The 19,774-nt window shown below is 36.5% G+C and overlaps 1 long non-coding RNA gene across 1 annotated transcript in view; it reads right to left on the reverse strand.

The window, feature by feature from the left end:
* The window catches only part of LOC124112639, a 28,726-nt gene extending 9,897 nt beyond the window's left edge, over positions 1-18,829 (reverse strand). Inside the window, exon 1 of the long non-coding RNA XR_006857639.2 lies at positions 18,713-18,829. This is a non-coding gene — a long non-coding RNA (uncharacterized LOC124112639). The remainder of the gene's footprint in view (positions 1-18,712) is intronic.
* Between the last annotated feature and the right edge of the window lie 945 nt (positions 18,830-19,774).

The following is a 19,774-nucleotide window of genomic DNA, read 5'->3' on the forward strand; positions in this document are numbered from 1 at the left end:
AAAGTTATCAAGACGTTACTAGACTGAAAACAGCCGGCGCAACACTACATACTGCAGGTCCAGAACAGAACTATGTACCCGTGTCACATACATCATCATTGAATATCCATTCCTTGTTTGTTTCGTTTTGGCCACCATCAAACATGGTATATACTTTCTTTTTCCCGGCAGTTTAGGATTAAACGATGCTGTGCACGTGCTTCAGTTGCAATACCAGCGTGCTCACGTATTTGTTGTCGTCAATATATCATCTAATTTGTAAATACAGTGGAACACGTTTATCCGGATAATTGAGTTACCATCCATGCCAAAATTTCCTCCGACCATAACACCGTAAACTAGATTGTTATTTGCTATATACGTTGCTGTTTCTATATATCGTCATTTTGGGGATAGGTGCTTGTTTAGAATGGTCAATTTGAAAACACTTCATTGTATACAAACTTCGTTTGAACATTTACAATGTCGGACTTTCGCTAACACTTGTAGTTAATCTGTCCCACATTTCATGAGAAATATTTTGATCGGAATGGCTGCTTATGGTTTGGTTCCGCTGCAAGAATTATGTTGATCCCAAGGCGAAAAATGGTTTAGTCTACGCACCAAATTCACATTAAATGTGTATCTTGTGACGTCATGTTTCATCTGATGTCAATACAATAGAACACAAATAATCCATGTGAGACCATTATGAATAAATTAATTTCATATCATGGGGTTACGTCATTATGCGACGTCTAATCCAATCCTTTTTCGGAAGACGGGAGTCTCGGCTAACGGGTGAGGTGAGGTAAAGTTGAGCTGAACTTGCGTTCAAGATTATTGCATGTCTCTATAACGACGTTAGACTAACATCAAGTCTCTGAAATGGACATGTCTTACAAAAAAACAGCTGTTAAATTATCTTAATAAAACTATAATAAAAAGGAGCCCAGAGACTCTTCATTTTCATTATAGACTTGCATGGGCTGTATTGGATATATTTGTATCAGGGTCTGTAAGACAGGCTATAACGACGTGCATGCACGTGTGTGTGTGGCTGCTTGTACTAGTCTGTACTAATGCCGGTTTTATAGTACTAGCCTACTGAGATACTATGCCGCAGTTTAACATGGATACCCCAATCAGACAGAGTATACTGACTCCAAGCCAACCAGTCCTTGTTTTAGCCCCTTAATACCCAGCACGAAGCATGATAACAATGAGTAAGGTCTTTTGGTGTGACGCGACCAGGTGATCGAACCTCGTTATGTACGGAAGCCTTATAAATACAGAACATCGTTTGTGCGGAAGTTGCGTTATGTACAGAAACAGTGTTGGTACGGAAACCATATATGCACGGAAGCCTCATTAGTACGGAAACCTCGTTATTATGTAAACCGCCAACCTGATCATTGCTTTTAAGCATCACTATGTGGGATTAAAGTGACGTTACTACGTAACGATTATTTGTTAATTCGCCTTTGCGTTAATCCGGACAATCTCCCTTGGAACAGTACAGTCCCGATCAGCAGTGTTCACGATTTTTGAGAATGGATGAACTGTGAACTGTTGGCATTGGTTGTCAAACACTGTCAAACATTGTAGCCACACTGTTGTCAATCTTCGGGTCAATATACATGGTACATTAACGGGGTACGTATACGGGCGAAAAGTGGGCATGTCAGAGGTATGGGGTGTCAAACACGCAATGTTTCCTTTTATCAGTTTATTAGTAATATAAGCGACATAACCCTTTCCAAAATCTCTACTACAAGCAGTGTGCATTGTACGATTGTACGACTACAGCATAAGCATGTGATCATGAGTCACAAGTGATGATACCAGGTGTTCGCGAAAATGTGTCCCTGTACATGGGTGACGTCAATCACAAACACATGCAAAGGCAAGTCATAAAATATATAGAAAATATGGTACGAGAGAAATTAGGGATCTGCATCGGACATATTTTTTTCACTCATTCGTCAAATCGGAAATGTCGTCCATATGTCTCTGATAAACCACTCAATCCTAATCATAACTGCACGTATTCAGCATCCCATCCGTGCCGTAAAAGGCGACTATGCTTGTCGTAAGAGGCAACAAACGGGATCGGGTGGTCAGGTTCGCTGACTCGGTTGATGCATGTCATCGTATCCCACTTGCGTGAATCGATGCTCATGATATCCATCACCGGTTTTTTGGTCCAGACTCAATCATTTGAAGAACTCTGTATTGAAGTTGCTCAATACATCCTGCACTTTGTTATAAAGTTCTCAATACATTCTTCACTTTGTTATAACGTTTCTCAATACATCCTTCACTTTGTTATAAAGTGTCTCAATTCATCCTGCACTTTGGTATAAAGTTTCTCAATACATCCTGCACTTTGTTATAAAATTGCTCAATTCACCCTGCACTTCGTTATAAAGTTCTCAATACATTCTGCACTTTGTTATAACGTTTCTCAATAAATCCTGCACTTTGTTATAAAGTGTCTCAATTCATCCTGCACTTTGTTATAAAGTGTCTCAATACATCCTGCACTTTGTTATAAAGTGTCTCAATTCATCCTGCACTTTGTTATAAAGTTCTCAATACATCCTGCACTTTGTTATAAAGTGTCTCAATACATCCTGCACTTTGTTATAAAGTTTCTCAATTCATCCTGCTCTTTGTTATAAAGTGTCACGGTTCATCCTGCACTTTTTTATAGGGGCGGTGGGGTAGCCTAGTGGTTAAAACGTTCGCTCGTCACGCCGAAGACCCGGGTTAGATTCCCGACATGGGTACAATGTGTGAAGCTTATTTCTGGTGTCCCCCGCCGTGATATTGCTGGAATATTGCTAAAAGCGGCGTAAAACCATACTCACTCACTCACTCACTTTGTTATTAAGTTTCTTAATATATCCTTCACTTATGTTATAAAGTTTCTCAATATACCCTGCACTTTGCTATAAAGTTTGTCATTACATCCTGTACTTTGTCATAAAGTTGCTCAATTCATCCTGCACTTTGTTATAAAATTTCTTACTATATACTGCACTTTGTTATAAAGTTGCTCAATACACCCTGCACTTTGTTATAAAGTTTCTCAATCTACCATGCACTTTGTTATGAAGTTTCCCAATATGTCTTGCACTTTGTTATGAAGTTTCCCAACATGTCCTGCACTTTGTTATGAAGTTTCTCAATCTACCATGCACTTTGTTATGAAGTTTCTCAATCTACCATGCACTTTGTTATGAACTTTCCCAAAATGTCCTGCACTTTGTTATAAAGTTTCTCAATATATCCTGCACTTTGTTATGAAGTTTCTCAGTATATACTGCACTTTGTTATAAAGTTTCTTACTATATACTGCACTTTGTTATAAAGTTTGTCATTACATCCTGTACTTTGTCGTAAAGTTGCTGAATTCATCCTGCACTTTGTTATAAAGTTTCTTACTATATACTGCACTTTGTTATAAAGGTGCTCAATACACCCTGCACTTTGTTAGAAAGTTTCTCAGTCTATACTGCACTTTGTTATAAAGTTTCTCAGTATAAACTGCACTTTGTTATAAAGTTTCTCAATATATCCTGCACTTTGTTATGCAGTTTCTCAATCTATCCTGCACTTTGTTATAAAGTTTCTCAGTATATACTGCACTTTGTTATAAAGTTTCTCAGTATATACTGCACTTTGATATAAAGTTTGTCATTACATCCTGCACTTTGTTATAAAGTTGCTCAATATACCTTGCACCCTGTTATAAAGTTTCGCATTCAAAAGAATTAACATATACAGCATTGCACGCTTATAACGGTTAATGGTAAATGGTTATGTCTACCATGTGTTACAGCTTGAACTGCTATGAAATTACCTTGATATATGCTACTCAAACGAAGTTAAAGAACACCCGATTCTTTCATGCCAGATTAACTTTTGTATATGGAAGAGTAGGGTGTTCTTTACAACTACTTTTAAGTAGTATAAAGTTATTCCATGAACTGTATAAACGAATGGTTTTTACATTTTACTTTCATTTTATTTTGAAAAAACATGTACGTATGCTTGAGAAAACCATTCAGTGTAGACCGGATGGACCAAAGGTTTTCATGTCAACCGAGCGATACTGATCGATACCGAGCTCATTAAAAATCGGAAATGAGCGAAAAAATATTGCCGCGAAGTTGTTGTCAAATATGAAATTTCGAAACTATTATTCATTTCACCAATGAAAAATATACGGTCACCTTGTACGCATTATGTGAACTGTTAGTAAAATCATATGTTGTATAATCGTTAATCCAAACTTAAAACTACTGCTCAAAACGATGTCATTTAATATATTGTAATCAACAGTGATGATTTATTGTTTTCCCAAACACAATTATTTCGAAACATGCTCTTATCGACAGGTGCAAGCGCCATGTTTTCGGAGAGGCGTCACATGACTAAATATATGTTCCCACGTACCAGATAGCCGCTATTTAGCAATGGTTTACGTGGGGAAATATAGATTCCTGATGATGCGCTAGACAAGGATGCAGTGACTGGACGGTCGCAGATGCAGCGGGATCTATTCCATATTCATAGATTAACAGGGATGACTTCAAATAATAAATAAAGAGTTATAAAATATTCAGACTTACTTAGATGCCGCCCCATTAGAAACATAATATATAGACGGACAGGTCGACCTCATCAGAAAATTACATTAAATTTATTTCAGATCCAAGTACGTCTGGAACGGGGACAAAAGATGCGCATGCAAAACAGGTGTGGCTGCGAAGCACCCGTGTGATTTATGGTGAATAGTAGCCATTGGCTCCATACATCACGTGACCTCAAGCTGGGTTCGATATTACCTCGGATAGTTAGTAATGAAATATGTTTCATTCCACCTTCGCGTCAGATGCGCTGTAAATTAACAATTCAAATTTCACCTTGTGTTATTATTCTATTGGAAAAGTTTGAAAGTTTTCTTGATTTACGTCCAAGATCCAGGATTTGAAGCCACTGAAATTCGGAAACTTTATAAAACAGTTTAAGTCCAGCGATATAACAAGTTGATTCAGCACCGCTGAATTTGAGAAAACACAGGTTTAAAACATTGATTTGAGTATCTGGAACATGTGGTTCTGATAACAGCGTTGAAAGTTATCAAATTACAATGCAAATTTGTGAAGAGAATTTAAATGAAGTGTTGATGAACTAATAATTTGAAAACCAAAAAAGGATTTGGTTTATTAAAAGTGAGAAAGAATAACACGGAACATGGATCCCTATTGTTAACATTTACGTCCGTGTCATTTATGCATAGACTTTAAAGGTTGCTGCACCACCGCCATATTAACCGTATGTTGCACAATAAATTGTCATGTTCGAATTTCTTAATTTATTCATAGTTTATGAACGAGAAATGATTCATCTCGAATGATATACAAAAGAATTATTTTTTATAAATTATTTCCACATCCATAAACGTAGTTTCTAAAAGGCATATTATTCTACGAATGCATATCAAAGGGAGAAGTATACTCTATCTTCTTAACAATACATGCCATTCTTGGATTATGAGAATGGAAAAAGCAATTGGGCATCAAGGGTAAAACAAATTCTATTCTATCGTTCATTGATTTTGATCACATACTAATCCGCTATACTAGTGACAATCTTGTTGTTTCATTTGAGAATATCCTATCAGCATAATCCCCTTATTTCATACACTGATCTGTTTTCCACTTCTTTTCATCAAAGGGCCGAACGTATATACTAGTACCAACAGACTGTCAACTAAAACAACACAAACACAATGATAGCTGCAAGGAAACCATTCTCACGCTTGGCCATGAAACATACGGGCAATTAGCTTAGATGATATTAAAATAAGGAAGGAATCTCACACTGAAAAAACATGCACAAGAGATTTAATGTGCACAGTTATTTTATTTATCTCTGTCTACTCACAGTTCCTGCTCAAAACGTCATTTGAAACAAACGAAGCGTTTTCAGGTAAGGCTTTTATTTACGTAGGTTACATTAATTAAAATAACACAGAACATAAATCCAGCGCATAAATTTTTAGGAAAGGGTATGGGCACACGCATTTTTAAAATGCGCATTTGTGTCTAAAACCAAGAGCTCGCATTATTTTCATGTCGCATTAAATTCCTGTTTTACAGTATCTGAGCAAAACTATGGTAAAAGTGCTCAGTTTCGTGTCAAGGTGTATATCAGAGTTATAATCTCCCTTAAGCCAAGACGGGCATACGGTTTCGGATCCACGTTTAAAGTCAGACACATGTCCTTCCAAAGCGTACATTTTCTATTAATCAACGAATTATTTTCATAAAATTAGAACATTCTCTTCAAATTGCTATTTACACAGACCAGCTCAGATTGAAACTGTAGAACTTAACGACCTGTCATTAAGATAGTTAAAATATCAGTGAGCAGTATAACAACGAGCATCGCATTGTACCACTCTGAAATACAGCTATATCATATGTAGATACGTTTCAGCAAAGTTGTATTTGAATCGCACATACTATAATGGAAAGTATATGTCTAAAACGCATGTGAACAATTCTCCTTAATACAGATAACATGTTACTGACTCTGGTAAGATATATTATATCTATTACTCTAGATTTTCTAAAGAATTTGTAACTCTTAATGTAGAATGTTATAATGGTCCCCCGTTCTTATAGGATGTAATGCTACAAATGCATGACGCTTTGTATATCCTCATGTATTGTGTAATAACTGTTTGGTAAATAAGAAAACATGCAACGTTATAGACCACAACAGCTGGTTTATTGCTTATAGCGACGTTTCGATGTAGCATCGTGCTCCGTTATGAAGTTGAAATAAATGAGAAGTTGTCATCCATAACGTTGAATATTGTCTCTAAGACTATTATAAATATGAAATTAATTATCAATAAATTATGATGAAGATTCCTGATTATGCAGTGCTTCAAATCACGAGTCATACTTATTTTAATTTTCTCTTTAATATACGAAAACTAATTCTTGAAACAACACGGTTTTAAAAATGACTATGATATTGTCGGAATCGCACAAAGAACTCTGCTTTTCGCAGAGATTTTGTTTGAATATGGAACGAATTCTGTGGCTTATGTTAACGAAAAGACATATATTTCCGTTTGGCTGCGAACTGAACCAAATAGTTATATGTATTTGTTACATACTTCAAAGGATTTTTGCGGATTTAGAAAAGTATAACTTTTTGTAATATCAATCCATATTTAATCATACAACATTGAGCGTTGAGGCAGCGCGCAAAACTATAAAATGTATTGTATTTCAAGTCAATAGAATGTTTTCGGGTTTCTAGGAAATTAATTAATATTGATGTATTGTGACTGTAAATTTGTATGTTAATCTAGAAATAAAATAAAGTGTTCAAATGTATGCTAATGCTTTGTCGCAAATCTCATTTCGTTCCAATAGTGGGTTTTATATTTTACATGCGTTATCCTTCAGAAACCCGTACAAATAACGTTTACTGACGTTGTCCTCATTTTCACGGGATATTTATATTTGGACATATTTATATCACCATTTCGTACCTATTAATTCATAGTCTTCAAATATAATAAATCACTTACTCTGTCATTGACTTAGGTTTCGATGCGAAATATGACTTTGGAAATGCTCTAACCTGTCGCTCTCTACGTTGTACACATACACTTGATTCGCACTTTCTTTCATAATCCATCAGCGTTATCCTGTTTTCATTAATGAACATGTGAGTTGTTACCAATATATAGGCTACATATATATGTATGTGTATATATAGTCAGTTGATTGCTAAGACAAGAACACTAGTAAATTATTCCCTTTTAGTGCTTTTTCTAATAGCCTTATCACCAAAATAAATCGGAATTTTCATTTGCATATAAATACGGACTCCAATGATTCATATGAATAAATATTTTATTCATTTTTGACTTTAACTGAAAAACATTTAACCTTATTTCTACCACGTTTCTATTACTTTTTATGTGTTTTGCTTTGAAATAAAAAAAATACTAAAGCTATAAGATACCCATAAATAAATAACTCCCGTAATTATGAATAATTCACAAATATTTTAAAACTGATAAATCAAAGAAAACTATGCATTAATATGCCATCATACCACTTGTATAAAATAAGGACTCGATTTCAAGCCTACCAACGGAGCTCCCTGGAGAGACGACCCTTCTTCGTCTTAATAAAACGACTGACAATAAAAGACATGCATTCGCTTGTCCTGGGTTTATTATGGTCGCCCCGACACACCCAGCCATTAAGTAGATCGGTAGCGAGAAGATTTGAAAATAAAAACCTAAGGTCAGGCTCTTGTGGTTCTCCTTACTGCCACGAACCCTTTTCAGAGACAAGTACATTAAATGGTATTATCTTCTTCATGTAGAAGTGATGACAGCAGTCTGTGTATTGGCCAGGATTATTATGTAACTATTTAAATTTTGATTGCTCGTTCTAATCAATATGTTATCGATTTCCACAACTAGCGGTATCAACTCAAAGTACATGAACCTTTTCTTCTGTTACAGTAGCGTGGGTAAAGTTGAATGAGACGATAGAGTAATTAATCATGTTTAAAATGGGAAAGCGAATGGTGTAATATTAAAACTTCATATATTATTAATTATAGTTAGCATTGTAACAACCCACCCACAAAACACAACACACAAAAACATATTTCTTGTTTCACTGGGCAGCTAGATCAAGAGGAACGACAGGTACGATAATACAGTTGGTATTGCGTATAATGCCGTGATCTACATCTAAACATTTCCACAACTGTAACGCTGAGGATGATATATTTCGTCTGTTTATATTTATTTTTCTTAACATCATATTTCAATTGTATAATCGTTGCGCATTCCTGTTTCACGATCATTAATTATTCAACCTCCAGCTTCCCGCATAAAGGGGTATAACTCGAAACAAGTGAAGAAATTTGGATTGGTTTGTTGTTTAACGCCGAACTCAACAATATTCCAGCTATATGACGGCGGTCTGTAAATATTCGAGTCTAGACCAGGCAATCCAGTGATTGATATCATGAGCATCGATCCACGCAATTGGAGCCTGACCACTCGATCCCGTTAGTCGCCTCTTACGACAAGCATGGGTTGCTGAAGACCAATTCTTCCCCGGATCTTCACGGGTCTTGGAAGGCTGTTTGTTGCAATACCCACACGCCATGACAGATTACATGTACAGTAAACTACGGTTATAACGAACACGCTTATAACGAACTGACGGATATAACGAACTTATTTTTTAGTCCCGGCCATTTGATGTTCATGTGCTGTATATATGCCTATAACGAACTACGGTTATAACGAACAAAATTAGTGGTCCCTTTGAGTTCGTTATAACCGTAGTTTACTGTACCTATAGCCATATAGAATAATCGGGTGCTCCTTAGCTTAACTTGCGTGGTATATAATGGTTTGAAATGAACATTGATGTACATCCAACTTGAACTTAACAACACGGCAATATCGATGTCGAGATACAGTATAACCTTGTTATCACGAACTTCGTTTAATCAGTTTATCGTTCAAAAACCAAGTAACGTATGGCCCAGAGATAGTCTCTGGTTTCGAGTAACAATTCGGAATACATGTCTATCTGACTAACCCTGCTTGTCTCGAAATACTGATAACTCGATATGTTTTTCGTAGCCAACATGACGTTCACTGAATTTGATGCCATATTTCTAACTTCCATTGCGTTGTTACAGTACTTGTACATGAGTGAGTGAGTATGGTTTTACGCCGCGTTTAGCAATATTCCAGCAATATCACGGTGGGGGACACCAGAAATGGGCTTCACACATTGTACCCATGTGGGGAATCGAACTCGGGTCTTCGGCGCGACGAGCGAACGCTTTAACCACTAGGCCACCCAACCGTCTCTACTTCTACATAGTTGAATCGATTTATAAAATATGAAAAGACCTGATAACGAAACTTTGCAGATATATTTAACCCCCATCCCAATTACGTTTCCGACATCTAGTGTGTATCCGTTTGAAACAACTACTATTTAATTGCTCTCACTATGCTCCCAAACTATTAAAATATATTGTACCACATAAACTGAGAGTATGAAAATGCGTTCTCGTGTCTATATTTACAAAGAAACGATAATTATATTTATCATTAACGAGTAAAGATTTGACAAGATAACCAATTTCTATCTCTTTGACGTAAGCACATGGATGACAATCTTCTCATCTACGTAGACTCTGCTGTAAACAGGGTAGGTAACTCTAGTGTTACCTCATCAGGTGGTCAGAGTGCGCATCGCCATCGGCGAGGACTTTTGCTCATACTATTAACCACTTGTTTACCACGTCGACTCGATTTTCTACAGACGTCACGAGATAGCTAGAATGCAGATAATCAATTTTACTCAGTTCATAATATGCCTTAACATAACTACTTATTCGGTGTCCAAATGATTCTGGGTTAGACTTCATTCCCAGCAACCTGTGTTTGTCGTAAGAGGCGGTTTGGTGGATCGGGTGGTCAGGCTTGGTGACTTGGTAGATTGAATGTCATCGTACCCCATTGCTCATATTATCAATCACTGGATTATCTGGTCCAGATTCGATTATTCTCATGGAATATTGCAAACGTATAAGGCTTACAAGTCTTGTTCGGCTTGTATACCTTGACTGACAGTGAAAACCCCTCCTTCAGATATCTTTAAGTATAAACGTCACTGTCGTATCTTCTTAGTCTCTGTTTAACTATCATCTGAAAAAATCTCTGAATCGAGAACTGATAAAATCAACGGTTATTTTAAAGACATTTGAGTATTTAGAGATCGTAACCTATATTGAGGTCCACATTAAGAAAATGGTCACCGTGAAACCAAAAAAAATATATGTGAAAAAGAACAATTCTTCGTGAAACAAGAACAATTCTTCATGAAACAAGGACACTAATTTGTATTGTGGATCTCCCTTTTGTTGTCCCTTTGTTCTGAAAAAAAAAATTGTTTCATTATCTTTTGCAGTTTGATGCGTTCTCCAAACCTGTCATCATTTCAATTAAAAGCCACACCTATCTGCATAGAAGATCAACTTTTGTATCAACATAACAATTTATTGCATATGGTATGTTTCCCATAATCGTTAATATAATTTTTTAGGGCAACGGCTGTGACGGGTACTAAAAGGCACCATAAACACAGCATAATATCCAATCATTTCTCGTCTACATCAGCAGATGGATAAGCTAATTTCCATCCACGTTTCGATGAACTGTGCTTTCCCTCCTTAAGAAAAAAGTCGAAAGGTCTGTTTTTAACGACAATCCTAGCTAGGGGGTGTTTCTTCTCCTTAAGACCCAGGGTTCCCTCAAGATCAGCTTAACTTCCCCTGACGTCCCTTGTTTCCGTGCTTTGATCGCCGCAAGACTGGAACAATATTTTGATTAATAATGGTCATAATTGTTCCATACCCCGTCAACAAATCCCTGTCGTTAAACTCGCCCTCTTATTGGTTCCCTTGTATGGGATCATAAATTGGCAGAAAAGATGGCTATAAAACGATGAACCCGGGTAGTATTTCCCCATGTGTTTCGGGATTACACTCATAAATATTTACCCATCTGCTTATCGACGATCTCTTTGCAAGTTATATCGTTCTGAATTTTTAAAAATAATTTCAAAACACTTTCACGTGTGTTACCAGAAAGGTTAAAAGCTTTTGTTTGGAATGTTTTGTACCGCCTGTACATATCGAACTGGGTAACTTGTGTTGAAACTGGATACGAGGAACAGTTGGAATAGTCAATTAATGCAATGGTGTTACTGAATAATGAAAACATCCACTGAATTAGATTCAACCAACTGATTCATTTTGAAGCACGCGTAAAACATTAAGCATTTAGACAAACTGGGAAAGGAAAGTATACGCCATGTTTGATGGTGGCTCAAACAAACAAGAAATGGTTATTCGATAGTGATGGATTTGATACGGGTATCATAGTTGTGTTCTCGATCAGTGTTTCGGAGGCTGTCTTCAGCGTAGTAACGCTGTGATAACTCTAGTAATATTTTAGTCAAATCTAATTTTCAAGGTTAGACATTTTGGAATGATGAAATATTTCCAAAACTGTTTCAGGCGTTTGTCAGTATTTTGAAAAATGCAACTTTATAACAAGTATATGAAAATCACGGAGAGGCTGGGTAAAAAAAAGTCCCCAGGACGCTAGGGTCGATTTAATATGATCCGATTGCCAGATTCTGTGGCGTGGATGGTAACGTTTCAACGTACCCCGACGGCGTGGATTGTGGTTCTTGTTTTCAGTCAGTGTCCAGACTCTGTTATTGTCCGACCGTCGTAATGCACCTGGAATAGTGCCGACTGCGGCGATAAACAACACTCACCACCCTGTGGTATATTTCGGCCAAGATCACAATGGGGATCTATGGCTTTCACACGAAGTGCTTCGTGTTTTTGTGTTTCAGAAATGCTTATTGTCTATGTCCCGTCTTTGTCGTTCCATAGGGGCTAGATGTGAGTATGCCAAAGCCCTTACTATAGATAACGTGTGTATTATTGTCAGTAGTACAATTCGTGTCCAGAGAGTGACAGGGACAGATACCAAAGTAAAAATTATAGTGCTCGATAGGGGCTGGATGACAAAACGATAGACCCTCATTCTGGATAATGTACCCATGTTTCGTTAAGGCTGAAATTAGCATCGAACTTTCCCGTTTCGTTTTGTAAAGCAAAGCCTGTCATTTGGAATAATTTTAATTTGAAAAATGAAATCTTGTGGAATGGTATTGTAATAATTTGAAAAAAATGATAATTGATACTTGTTACTTATAAACGAACAATGGACCGTCCTTCTGCGTCTTTATCCTATATATAATATCCGATAGCGTTCCATTTTGTTATCATAAAATCTTCTTTAATTCCCTTAAATGATTTGCTTACGCGAACAAAACGTATTGGATGTTCGAGAGTGACGCTGTCTTTTAAGACGACATTTAAATGTAAATGTTTGAATTAATATTCCGGAATAACAGTCCTATCTTTCGGTGTTTTTGACACTTGGAGATATAAGATAAAGCAACGGTATGTTTATAGCAGAGCCAGGTCGAATGTTTTGAAGCGGGCTTTTAGGACTGTGCCGTGGTATGAATATTCAACATCTAGAAACAACATTTCGGAAGATAGCAATATCACAGATATAAAGATATACCACATACCATCACGCACTATCATTTTGTGGTGTAGTTAAATAAACATAAACATATATTTCAATTAGTTTCTAAGACTGGCAATTACTGGAGATGCATACAAAGTTAGTATTTACATTTGTAATATAGTTTCGCAAACCCATCCGTATTCTGGTAAACGTTTACATATATTATTTCTGACAATATGGCAGTTGTTAGCGTCTAAACACACATTCATTGTCGCGTCCTTCAAAAACGGCCGATATAAATATGTTTTCATTAATATGCATTCAAACCATTCAGTGAGAAGCTACATAAATAGTCAATATAACCCTTTCTTTATAAGGTGTTCCATAAAATCCTAACTGGAAGCCGTAGGCAAATAACACCGCTATAGACTCAGCAAATTAGCAAACCTATCTTTCAGAACATCAATATAGCTTTAATAGACAAAGTACTTTCGTTCCTCAATTTCCAAGTTTGGCGGCACATTGTCTCATAAGCTAGTCAATTTAGCACACAGTCAAATATGAGCCTGCAATATTCGACCAAAATGTCAATTTTTCATTCACTCATATTCCGGAGTAGTGATTTTATTGATGAATTTCTGCGTTTAGGAAAACATTACGCTATTACGCGTTACCTTGGGAGACGAAAGTCTAAACAGATGCTGTTTGGGGGATTTCAAATATTCCCTAGTGGGGTCGAGTCTGTTTTTTTGCAAAATTTACTGAGCCCTGCTTGTGTTCGGAACGGGGGCATTGGTCTCCAATGGAGAGAATAAGCGGAGATCACACACACTATTCTACACGTTGGACACACTATAAATCAAAATTGTGACGGAAAACGCCATTTTTCATCCACGGGCTATAAGAAACAAAAGCTCAAATAACAAAATGGGCATTAATATTGAACTCTATGGAAAGGTGCGTGCACCTTAAACTTTGCTATCAAAGTTGATCAAAATGATTTAAGAATAAATGTCGTAAAAAACGGTCTTTACATAACCTTTTTAATCGAAATATATCATCACCGCCAGAAACAGTGAGGTTTTAACAGGAAGGCAATTGTGTGTCGTGGAGCTATAGTGCTTTGGGTGGTGATGGCGGGTGGGATGGGGTGGGAGGGGGTGGTGTTGGGGTGGGAGGGGTGGTGTTGGGTATGTCGGGGTGTATAGAGATAGAGTTGAAGTGAGTATGGTTTGTAGAGATTATAAGGGCGTTGATAGATGTGAATGTTGTTTGGCGCGACTTGCCTTTGCATGTGTTTGTGACGGGTGCCACCGATGGAACAGGATACGCTCACCACTTTAGGAACACCTGGTATCATCACTATTGATAGTGATTCATAAACACATGCTCATAATATAGTCAGAATCGCACAACTGACTCTGCTTTTGGCAGAGACTTCTTATGAATATCGAAGGGGTTTTGTCGCTTTTATTATTACGATTATTATGAAAACTAGATGCAGATAATACCCACTCAACTATCACTCCCCACTGTGTCGACTTACTAAGAAAGACACACAAGTTGTATATTTAATAAATATTCGCGTTGCTGTAATTTTTATTCATTAAATGTAAGCGAACATTTCTAAATCATCGAACTAAATGTATTTTACAATAGATTCATAATTCGCATATCCCTGACCGACTGTGAACCATTTGTCCTTAATATCACGACAAACCGCAACACTGGCCTACCAAGCAGGAGAAGAGATCTTCCATGTGTTTCAAAATCATCGAATACGTAAGTATACAAAATACATACAAACAAACAAACTTACAATTCGCATAAACTTGTACTTTCCTGTTCTAAGCCGAGTTAATGCACGCTGCTCTATTTTGATATTGACTAATTGAAAGAAATATCCTCACAGTCCGAAGTCACGTGCCGTAGTTTGTATTTGTCAGTTTATAGGTGTATTGAATATATTGCTGTAAGTTGCGATATTATTGGATATTTATGCGTGTAAATGCTACTGAAAAATGCGTTAATAAAATGCTCATTATTCTATCTTATGTTATGCAAACTACATGGTTTTTCAAAAGTTTCAAATTATATTGAATAAACTCCGAGTTTAACTAAATTTAAGTTTAATTCAAATAATCTTTGTATTTTACTGAGTGCATACGAGGGTTCTGAATGGTACCCTGCATTCTGATAAAACGACTCGAACATCGTCATCCCTACTATAAACAGGTCCGTTGTATTTAATCAGCTGTAAGCGCAGCCATATTATCGAGTAATCTAATAGACAGCTTGAACGGAGATGCTTAAAAGGCAGAATAACATGCAGTGTATTTCCAAATTGCGTTTAATAAAAAAATATTTTTATCATCAGGGCAAATAAAATATTCTCCTTTATGAAATGTCTTCTTTCTTTACGTAGAAACTGTTTAATTGCTTTGTAACTGTTCAGCTAGATTCCTACAATTCATTATACGTATTTTTCACTCAATGTGATGATACAAATGTCTTTTCAATTCTGTTTTATTCACTAGTTATCAATACGTACTTGCTGCTCTCCTAGAGGGACAGATAACCATTAACTAAAAAATAAAGGTTATTCGACGAAGTCACTTCTCCATGACGTCAGTGTTCGAGGACAAATAGCCCTCATCAAAGCTGGATTTAATAATATTAGATGCTCTCTATGGACCCCCCACGACGTGACATCTATTTATAGCGCGACCTCTACCTTGCATATCTTGTCTGTAAATATACGACCAGGTTTATGAACGGTTTTGTGGGAAGTGAAGTTTATTTAAATAAACCTACGAGTTTAAAGTTAAATGTATGATAATGAAAGCATTTTATTCAAGAAACAATGGGTCATTGTGATCTTGGAATTTATGATAATTTATACAGTACCTATATGGTAAGAAATATAAGCATGTATACATGTATATCTAAAGTCAAATAATGTCTGTGTTATCAGCAGCTGTTTTTGCTTTTAAGGAGTTTAGACCGACTCTATATATTAAATTTGAAATGACGTCGGGGAAATAGATATATATGTAAATAGATATTAAACCCTCAACATGCCCTCAAATACAGTTTTAGAAGTGACAAAGGTACATGTTGTTTAAAATATTCAGAAAGTAAGGTAGAATGAGAGGTGTGCATTTGCGGCAATATATTATACAATGAATCACCCACAGCAGTCCGAGAAAAGACAGGGCAACTCATGATACTCGCGCTGTATTCCGACCAAATTAAAAACTTACCTCAATATATTTCAAAACAATTTCTTAAATAAAGAAGAGAATATATGGATGTCAACTTCCTTATTATGAGGAACACAACGTTTCAGAGTATATGCATACTCCTCCATTGACCTGACAAAGGAGTACACAACACTCCGAAACGTTGTGTTCCTCATAATAAAGAAGCTGACATCCACAAATTCTCTTCCTTATGTGTATCACTTCTAAATGCCTTTAAAAAGACTTATTTTTTTAATCACGGAAAACAGTACAAACTACAAAAGTAGACACAATTAGATAACAACTTCTTCATTTACTGTAAAGGTGAGGTTTCGCTATAGATCCTTATGCCGTTGTCAACCAAGGCGGCTATTGACCGAGTATTCGTTGAGGAAATAATCCCTTGAGATTAACTTAATCTTTAATTTTAAAAACTTTAAGGTCATGTCTAAATCAATGATGGATGTGTTTGTATTTTATGAGCTTAACCATGACAACATGTTTGGCCATGTGACAAACAGTTTGGACAAACAGGTTTCTTCTCAACAATGTCATCGCCATTTAGAATGGATTGTAGGATCCTGGTTGAAAAAAATATATAATTAATTAGGCAGATTCTATTTAGAGAACGAAGACATTTCGCATGCTAATAGTACGTCATGCTAAAGTGCTATTTTATTGTGCCAGTACAGTGTACTAAAAGGCAGCTGGTCATAACACCATACACCAACCCTCCCGACACGGTGGAAGCTTTGTACGCATGTTATTTATTCATTATGTAAGAGAATTTCTTGTTTGTTTGTTGTCAATCCTTTTTCAGTAACAATTATCATCACCATCACGACAACATGTTCAGGTTAATTTACGGGTTTCGTACATTTCAACACTTAATTAAAAAAATTATAATATGGGCGATGAGATTCATAACCACTATTTGAAAATGCTGATGTGATTAAGATCGTTTAACATTTCACGAGCTTTAAAAAGGTATCAAGAAAATTATGTCAAATGTATACAAATTTATAATAATTTTGATTAAAGTGTTTCAGCCTGTTATCGCTTTGCCGTGTATTGCACTATAAAATAATACGAAGATCACATTGTCGATACGAGAGGTAGATAAGATAACGTCACACTCTTATTCATCAGAGAGATATTAAAGCTTTACGCACATTGTAATCAGCTTTACAGAGTCGAAATAACAAACATTGCAAAAAACACGTTACTATTGTTATGTTTTATCAGACACAATATTGAACGGTAATGTTTTTCGCTCAAAGAAAATTATGTTAAATAATAGAAAACGTATTTCAGTCTTAACATCGAAGAATAGATTATTTTGCTGTTTTCCGCTATGGAGTGAGTGTGCTATTGTTTTGGGAAACTACTGCAAAATCGGATAATATTGAAACGTTTGTTATGAATAACACGTTTGACTTCTAAGTGCAATAATTATCGCTACGATATTCAATTGCATTGTTGGTGTAACTATCTTGTTAGTGCGTTATGAATTAACAAATAAATGTTCAGAAAACTCAATACGCGTATCCTAAAGGGGTCGTTCCGTGACAGTGAGTTAAAACGTAGCTTCGGCAATACTTCAGCCTCACGGCGACACCGTTCTACAATAGGCAAAGGTAGGTCCCAGATGTGGTCGTTGAGGAACTATTTTACGATTGATTGTCTGAAGAATGAGTAATAAGTTAATACTATCTGATTAAAAGTATAATTACTAAATCCTGTATTCTGTGACGATAGAATAGATCGTGCCTGACTCACAATATATAATATCAGAATGTATGAATGTATCATAAGGTGTACATGTGAGTAATTTAGCGGGTAAAATAAAAAATAAACATAAATAAACAAATAGTTTAGTTTCTTTGTACACTAGCTTGTAGCTATACACATTTAATTTCATTGAATCTTTGAATTCAATTGATTTCAAAACAGGTGAAATAATTATTCATATGGAGTCTAATGTTCTCATGTACCATATGTTATTAACTTTGTTCTCAAGTACTGGATATAAGTCGTTTTAAGTCCTCAAACTTGATAAAGTATATCTAAAATTACATTCTAAAATTCAATATAACACTTCATAGCGTAACCAACGATAAATTATGCCACACATATACCCAAAATACACAAATATATGTACAGATGTCTACTTACTGAAAACTACCAAAAATATTAGATGTTTCATTTAAATATAGCTAAAAGGCTTGTTTCCTCGAGAACGAGGGACGAGGATGAGGGGTATTTGCTAATACCGTCTTCTTACCTGAAAATCGGTATTCCAAACTAAATGCAAACTGTCCATCACTGTACAGGTAAGGATTAACATGGTCACTTGACCATTCCCCGTCTCGAGTGCACAGCATCCTGTACAGTCGTGCATGGCCTATTACTTCGAAACTAAACTATTTAATGACATGAAAACGTATAGGTTACGGTGTGCGTCTTATGAATACATTCACCGGTTTAGACACTGTTTAATAGGCAATATTTTTACAAACTAAGACGTTTCCATAGCAACCGCTCGGCAGGTAAACATTTAGGACCCCATCTCAAATATAAATGGGGGATATTCGCTGCAGGAAAGTTTAATTCCAAAGCTTTCTTTTATTCGTGAATTTTATTTGATCGCGGGGGTTGAAGGCACAGCAAGGAGGGCGACATATGGCGGTGGGGCGGTTGGTCAGGGAGTCGCACAGCCAGACCTACTGGATGTATATCATTAAAACATCAAAACGCCCGGCTTGTGATTATCAAGGAAACACGGATGCTATTGGGATGCGGAGAAAGGGAATGGTGCCTTGCAGCCCCACCGTCGATGACGTTTTGATAAGGCAACGTTTTTTCCAACATCAACGTTGCAGGTTCCTTCGTGGGGTGAGAGATTGCGCGATACCGGCGACGTCTTACTGTGAATATAAAGTATAAAAAACGTCTGTTGAGCTATAGCCATGTCGAGAGGGAGTAAACATGCGCTTTAGCCGGTTCGAATCCTGGTGTGTTTGTTGTTTTATAAGCGTTTTGATTAGACTCCTCATCCTTTTGTTTATTTGGATGGTGTACCGTTGCGAAATCGCTTTTCTCACTAAATACCATCGGCTAACGATCCTATGAGATGACCCGAAGCGGAGGTCGATGGTGGGTCGCATTTTGCAATGAGTTTATCTCGATATTCCTGACTTGCAATACATAACGCTACTTCCTAATAGCTTCACAATCTGTGTGTTCTGCTAGTCTCATACAATTAGATACAGCTTACAGAATATAAAGCCCTTCTCAGCTCAAATGATTCTAAATAGATCCGTAAGGTTTAGCAGATCGGAGCAGC

Source organism: Haliotis rufescens, unplaced genomic scaffold (assembly GCF_023055435.1).
Source record: "Haliotis rufescens isolate VD_foot unplaced genomic scaffold, xgHalRufe1.0.p SCAF_9, whole genome shotgun sequence".
NCBI classification, from domain to species: Eukaryota; Metazoa; Mollusca; class Gastropoda; order Lepetellida; family Haliotidae; genus Haliotis; species Haliotis rufescens.